This window comes from Spea bombifrons, chromosome 9, assembly GCF_027358695.1.
Source record: "Spea bombifrons isolate aSpeBom1 chromosome 9, aSpeBom1.2.pri, whole genome shotgun sequence".
Taxonomy (NCBI): domain Eukaryota; kingdom Metazoa; phylum Chordata; class Amphibia; order Anura; family Pelobatidae; genus Spea; species Spea bombifrons.
In genome coordinates this window covers 4,584,801-4,592,597 of record NC_071095.1, presented here as the reverse complement: position 1 = coordinate 4,592,597, position 7,797 = coordinate 4,584,801, and the positions used below count along the sequence as shown (strand labels likewise).

The 7,797-nt window shown below is 45.2% G+C and overlaps 1 long non-coding RNA gene across 1 annotated transcript; it reads right to left on the bottom strand.

The window, feature by feature from the left end:
* Window positions 1-2,503: 2,503 nt before the first annotated feature.
* On the bottom strand, window positions 2,504-6,114 carry LOC128505089 (uncharacterized). Its single transcript, XR_008355530.1, has 3 exons — window positions 6,055-6,114; window positions 2,852-3,079; window positions 2,504-2,727 (listed from the first exon to the last, which is right to left on the bottom strand). It is a non-coding gene; the product is annotated as an uncharacterized LOC128505089 (long non-coding RNA).
* Window positions 6,115-7,797: the final 1,683 nt, after the last annotated feature.

Here is a 7,797-nt window from a genome sequence, read left to right as displayed (position 1 = left end):
TAACATCTATCCTCGTGTATGATTTGTGTAATGCAGAGAAGAAGGAGTAATCCCTTTCCGAAGGGTGAAACAAACGCCACACATCATATAACTGATAGGAATGCAAGGTGGAGGTAAGAGCCGCAGCCAGGGAACGTATACGTTTATCATAAGTGCCCTACGGGGGAGTTGAGGCATCCAACTTGGGGTCAAATACGGCGTTGAGATCGCCACATAAAATAAGGGAACCTTTCTTCAAGGAAGTGACTTTGCGGAGTAACTTCTGAAAAAAAAGTAATTGAGAGGTATTAGGTGCATAGAAAGCAACCAATGTGTAAGTGACTGTGTTGATGATGCAGTTGAAGAATAAAAACCGTCCCTGGGGGTCCACCATCTGGTCCAGTAGTTGAAAAGATACATGTCGGGAGACAAGAATTGAAACCCCAGCCCTACAAGATGAGGCCATGGAGTGATATTGCCATGGAAAATCTTTAGAGTATATGTGAGCAGGCTTTGAGCGTTTTAAATGGGTCTCTTGCACACATAAAATTTGGGCGTGGGCCTTTTTTGCTTCGGAGAATAACATCCTCCTCTTGTGAGGGGTGTTAAGGCCATTAGCATTTATGGATAATAACTTAAGAGATGACATTAAGGGGAGGATAAAAGGATGAGCAAAAAAAGTGGAGTCTTAAAGTGAAATCGTGTAGTGTACAGTGGAAGACGGTGGAGACCCCCAGAGAAGGCAATACAACATGGGAGAGCCGCGTCCAATGCCCAAAACAAAAACAAAAAAGTAAGGACCACATACCAGAAACACAATTGTAAAAAAGAAAATGGTGTGTATAGACCGCAACATGTGCAGAATGCAGAGACGACACTCCAGAGTATGACAACCGAAGTATAAATGTATGATGTAGAGCGAATTTAAAACAAAAAGTTACCGCCATCAGGACATGAACAATAAAAACTGAAAACATAACGTGGGAACATAAAAAAAAAAAACGCTGTGTAGCCGAAAAGCAGTTGGCTGCCCAGGACGTGTATGGGCGCCACACGGGGGAGGGAACCCCGTCCAGGTGTACCGTAACATGGTACCCACCGAGAGGGGAAGGGAAACCCCTGGAACGGCGAAGGAAAACCCCCAACTCCAAAGAGCCGAGACGTAGTTATACTAATAATGTGAAAAAATAAAAATCAAAAATGTCAATGTACGTCGTGGTGTGAAAAAGAAAAAAAGAAAGTCAAACGTGTATGAATGGCGTGTGATGCGAATAGTTAGGCAGTCACCAGAAAAAGGATACCGGCGGCGGAGAGATCAGGTGAGTGAAGCAGGCGACTTGGTGGGGACTGTATCCCACTCCAGCTGGAGGTGTTTCGGTGAGGATGCAGGAACAGGTGAGCGGGTCCTGGCGGTGCGCGGTGATGACGAATCCTGCGATGGTATGGCAAGTCCCCAGTCCGAAAGAAGCTGCAGGCCCTCCAATGGTGAAGCAATGGAGAGAGCCACTCCATCCTTGGAAAGGTTGATGCGCGTGGGGAAGCCCCAGTGGTAGGGAATCTTGTGTGCCCGGAGAGTGGAGGTGACTGAGGAGAAGGGCCTCCGTTGATGTAATGTATGCTGCGACAGGTCTTGAAAAAATTGCAGGTGTGAGTATTGAGCCGGTAAATCTTGCTTGTGACGCACCTTCAACATGAGTTGCTCCGTCAAATCATAGAAGTGAATGCGTAGTATCACATCTCTAGGTGGAGACCCCTTCACCATTTTCGGGCAAGGTAGCCTGTGTATTCTGTCGATGCGGACATCTTCAGAAGACGGGAGGTTCAGGATAGTTTGGATAAGACTGGTGGTGTAAGTATGTAGCTTGTCCGTGGTGATGTCCTCGGTGATGCCTCTAATGCGGAGATTGTTACGTCTGGAATGGTTTTCCAGGTCGCCAAATTTATGTTTAAGCGTGTCAATCTCGTCTCGTAAAGAGGTACACGCATCAGCCACTGTTTTATGTGCCGAAGAAAATTCTTCCATTTTCTCCTCTAAGTGGGACATGCGAGCGCCAAGCTCTTGGAGATCCACGTGGAGTTTAGATAAAGCCTCCGTCATGTTCGATTTAAAATTGCAGCGCATCTCGTCCAGAAGCTGTTTCATGGCGGTGACTGTTAAAACGCCGTCGCCTGGATCACTCGGAGGAGGCGAAGGTGAGTGAGGTAAGGGGCCAGCGTCTGGGCCTTGTGAAGCATCGGAATCTTCCGCGTCGTCGCGGATGGTAGGTAAAGCGCGGGAAGAGGCCCGACGTCTGGGTTTGGGCTCAAAAAAAGCCGGAACAGAGCCCGCCGATGACTTGGTCTTGCTCGCCGACATAATGCCCGCAGTGGGTAATAGTAGCTTCGTGGATAATATCCCAGTAACTGCCAAAATCGGTTGAATATAGCTTAGGAGTTGGAGGAGCTCCCACACCGCACATCTTACTCAGCCGCCATCCAAGCCACGCCCCCCCCCCACACTTAAATAATTGATTTTGTTTCCATAAAAGATAAAACAAAGTGAGGTTCCTTAACGTGCCACGTCAAGTCACTTCCTAGGTGGGAGTTGCGTCTCTATTGGCTCAGCAAGACTCCATTTGTGATTGGGTGTAGCATTTTCCATACTTTCGTTAACTCCAAACTGGGATAGCAAACTCCACTGAGCCGTTAATGTGACAAAATAGACAATTGATGCAGGACACACTGCTTGTTTTATCCCACAGGTCTGTGCTGTTAGCTGAGCCCTCAGACGTGGGGGTGTTCTGTGGCCATCAACTTGGAACAGAAAAACACCACTTTACTGCCAACAACAAGAACGGGTGCTGCCTCTATCTTCTCTTTCCAACCTGTTCACTATCCCTGCTCCCTGAAAATCAAATCTAACATTTTAGCATTTGTAACATTTTTACTCATGGTACGTAGACTGTGGAGGACCAATTTATAGCATGCTGGTCTGACAAGCCTAATGCGCTTCATAGATGATTTTCTCATCCAGCTTCTCATCAACCTGTGCGTTGCCAAAGGATTTTGAGCAGGTTCTCCAGGGCACAACAGTTGTTCCAAATCGACGTAGCAGCTCTTCCTGCATTGATCGCGAAAGAGGAAAAAGAAATACAGGTTAGCACGAAAGGGAAGCCACATTCCAGTAAGATTTGAATAACCCCCAACCACCCTGAAGGTCTGACTCCAAGGTATGAGAGGTGCATGGTTCCATTGGCTGATGCTGGCAGAGTGACCCAAATCCCTTTGACAAAATCATGCAATTTTAACGCATGAACCGGCTATTACACCTGCACTACGGAACACTTCATAAGACATTTTTAAGAGTGTATAATTTTCGATTATAAAGAACGTTATAGAGAGAGAGTTGATACATAACAGGGTTTTTATGCGTTTTCAAATGGGTAACCTGTACCTCTGATTTGGAGTAGCGGTTAAGGCATTGGTCTTCCACCATAAGGCCCATAAGTTCAAGTGGCTTGTCCTCACACCAGCGACGTTCTAGCAATGCCATGTTAAATAAGGAGGGGAGAATGGGCAAGGGGCGGTCAGTATGGGTTGGTAAAAGTAATGATTGGTGAAACAAGTGGCAAAAGAGAGCGTCTTCCTTAAATCTTCTAGGAGGCTAGGTATTAGAGGACTGAAGCAGATGACTGAATTATTTAGGGGCAGGGCCGGACTGGGACTGAAAAGCAGCCCTGGAAAAATTTGGAGACCAGCCCCATATAGTTTATCTCACGGTCGCGCTCTTTAACCACACGCACCCCTTATACATACCCGACTCACACTATTCGCCATTCTTTTTATCTCATTATTTGTATTAAAATGCCAGAAAGCAAAAGTTTTAAAAGGCCCTAATAAATGAAATACATTACACATAATGGGATCAAAACATTTACTACTGCGAACATTTTAGATGAAAAAGTTCAGTGGAACAAAACAGTGATCACATTATTCTTCACGATATTCTGGTAAGAAACTTTTGTTTCTTTATTAATTCATGTAGACTATTTTTTTCATATTTAATATAAGCTATGATTGAGACATGTTTGGTTTTTTTTCCTTTTATTTGCCAACCTACCCCCGAGTTATGCACATCTGCCCCCAGGCTTGCCACTCTGCCCCCCTGATATGCCTTCTAACCCCCTATATGCCACTCTGCCTCCAGAAATGCCTTATACCCCCTATATGCCACTCTGTCCCATGATATGCCTTTTAACCCCCTGTATGCCACTCTGCCATATAGGGGTCAAAAGGCATATCATGGTACAGAGCGGCATATAGGGGGTATAAGGCATTCCTGGAGGCAGAGTGGCAAAAAGGGGGTTAAAAGGCATATCATGGGGCACTCTGCCTCCAGAAAAGCCTTATGCCCTCCTATATGCCACTCTGCCTCCCCGATATGCTTTATACCCTCCTATATGCCACTCTGCCCCATGATATGCCTTTTAATCCCTTATATGCCACTCTGCCTCCCTGATATGCTTCAATCCTCCTATATGCCCATCTGCCCCGTGATATGCCTTTTAACCCCCCTTTTGCCACTATACCTCCAGATATGCCTTTTGACCTCCTCTATGTCACTCTGCATCCAGAAATGCCTTATACCCCTATATGCCACTCTGTCTCATGATATGCCTTCTAACCTCCTATATGCCACTCTGCCATATAGGGGGTTAAAAGGCATATCATGGGACAGAGTGGCATATAGGGGGGTATAAGGCATTTCTGGAGGCAGAGTGGCATATAGGGGGATACACTTACATACACACACATGCTGAAAACACATTCAAAAAAATATTATACATTTTGTACAAAAAAATACATTACTTTACTCACCTTCTACTTCTCTTCACTGACCTGACATCCGGTGCTGCAGCAGTCTGAGTGCGAGGGGGCGGAGCTTCCACCCCTCACGCTGCTCCCATCACTATGCAGCCATCAGACTGCTGGGAATGTAATCTAAACGGCCGGTGCGTGCTGATGCCCCCGGCCGGAGCTACTTTAACACTTTTTTTTTTATTTATACGGTAAGCAGGATCGGCTCGCCATATAAAGTAAAAAAAAAAGTATTAAAGCAGAGCCGGCCGGCGGCATCAGCACGCACCGGCCGTTCAGATTACATTCCCAGCAATCTGACAGCCGCATAGTGATGGGAGCAGCGTGAGGGGTGAAAGGTCAGTGCGAAGGGGCGGAGCTTTCACCCCTCACGCTGCTCCCATCACTAGGCGGCCATCGCACACGGCTGCTGGGTGCCGATGCGGTCGGCCGGCGATACTGTAATACATTTTTAAAATTTAATATGGCAAGCCGGACCAGCTTGCCATATTAAATTAAGAAAAAAGTATTATAGTAGCGCCGGCCGCATCAGCACCCAGCGGCCGCTCAGATTAGATTTCGGGCAGCCTGGGGGGCAATTGCCCCTGGTCCCAGCCCACGGACCTTCCGGCCCACCGGGAAATTTCCCGGTATCCCGGTGGGCCAGTCCGGCCCTGTTTAGGGGGGGTGTCGCAAAACTTATGGAATTAAGCAAAGAGAGAAGCATACAAAAGGGGAATGAAACAGAGAGGCAAAGAAACAGTTGTATCAAGGGAACAAGAGGAAGAGGAGGATCTATGAGCAGCAGAACTGTTTGATGGGAGGAAGGGACACAAGGGCAACATGGAGAGAGTGCTGCGCAGACTGTTACATAGTTACATAGTTATATAGGCTGAAAAAAGACATGCGTCCATCAAGTTCAGCCTTTCCTATATCGGTTAATTTGTTGCTGTTGATCCAAAAGAAGGCAAAAAAACCCCAGTTTCGCTCTTTCCAATTTTGCACTAACCAGGGGAAAAAATTCCTTCTTGACCCCAAAATGGCAGTCAGATTTCTCCTTGGATCAATAAGCTGCGTTGGTACTTAATAAAAATAAATCTACATGTTCATACTCACTCGTTGAAAGGCTCACTCAAAGGCTGGTTCCACACTCTGTGGCCACACATAATGGTGGTTTTGCAAATGCTTGCACAACTACGGACCATCTTGCCTCTGATCGCACGTTCTTGTTAGTCTTACCAGCTGCAAGGGCTCACGGCATGTCCTAGAATGTCAGATCTTCTCATCATTGCCAGGGTCTCTGTCAAATCTATGTGGAGTCCACCACTGTCGCTTGTAAAGCAGAAAAAGAAAACGACTTAATGAGCCACCTTAAAAGGCTGTTCTATTGAGGCAAGCAATTTTTGCCTTACCAGCTAGCCCTCTTTTACCCAATAGTGCACTGGCCCAGACAATAGCAGAATCTGCATAGATGACCATGCAGCATTCAGGAGCATCACAGACCTTAATGGCACTTGCTCTTGCTTTTTTACTTGGTAACCCATCGACAAAAAAAAAATAAAAATAATATTTTGGTCTTTTCCTGTTCCAATGAAACTGTAGTCTTAAACATAATGCAGGGTGTTTGACAGCTTGACATATTAGCCAAACATATCTCTCTTGTCTATGAGATCTCAACCAAATCTTGTCCTAGACAATGACACTAAATGCTTATCTTACAACCTTGTGATTAGCATGTCCTCAACACCAACAGGCACATGGGGACTAAGAGTATATCTAAGGGAAAGGATTTTATTTCAATTGCCACCAAAAACAATCAGCTCAGGGTGGTGTCTGCGGGGGAAAGCCATTAGAATACAACGGTAACCTACATGGCAACACATATCGTAAAACAACACCCACGGCTCTTTACACACAGAGGGGAAGATGATTTTTGTTAAGCAGAAAGGTCTTACCTTTAATGAAGGGCTAAGTCGTCTCTTTAGCCAGTGTCCATGGATGGGCCGCAATCATTTCTTGCTCTATTTCAGGAAAGTATGACAGTGTTAAAGACTTTACTGTAATTAAGGTGCCAATATTCTTAAGAGATATTGTGGTGCCACACTTCCTTGGCTATTGTGAGGTACCCCATGGGACCACATTGGTCATTTTTTCTTCCAAAACGAACAGACAGAGAGATTGAATTACAATATGAACCACTGGGCCGATCTAGCCTGTGTGTTTAACGCTAAAGTCCTCGTCTTTGTTTCAGGGCAGCTATACGATTTCTCGGCAAATGTTTATCTTCCATTACCCTACTAAACTCTACCACTTCTGGTTGAGAGGCTGTACAACTGATCTACAACCCCCTCCAACAAAATAATTACATTTTCAAAAAGAAAAATCATATACAGGATCAATGTGACTGACCAGAACAGACATGGAGAGATTGAGGATGGACACAGACAGAAGGGGAAAGGCATTGTAGAAATCTCCAAAGGAAATCCCCTGGTAAAGGCATGTGAGATGAAGACGGTGCACTCACAGCCAGAATCATGGCATGGCAGAAAATGGCACAGCTCCATGGAATCTGCTGGCGCTATAGAAATAAATGTACTGACAAAGGGGAAAGCAAAGAGATTAGGAGAAAGAACATTTGGTCAGGGAACTAAAAGCAGAGTGGAAACAAACTGTTGAGGGAGACTTTTCAATTTAACCCCTTCAGGACCGGGATTTTGATACTAACGTGTCGCTAAAGGACCGGAGCCGTTTTTGTGTTTTTGCCATGTCTTTCTTCAACTGTAATTTCTCTCTTATTAATTGGTGCACCCACACAAATCATATATTGTTTTTTTTAGGACAAGTAGGGCTTTCATTTGAAACCATATTAAGCTGGGTAGTACATTGTTTTGTTTGAAATAAACTGGAAAAAGTGGTGAAAAAATGAAAAAAACGCATTTTTTTACAGTTTTGTATACATACAAATTGTACACACATTGAACC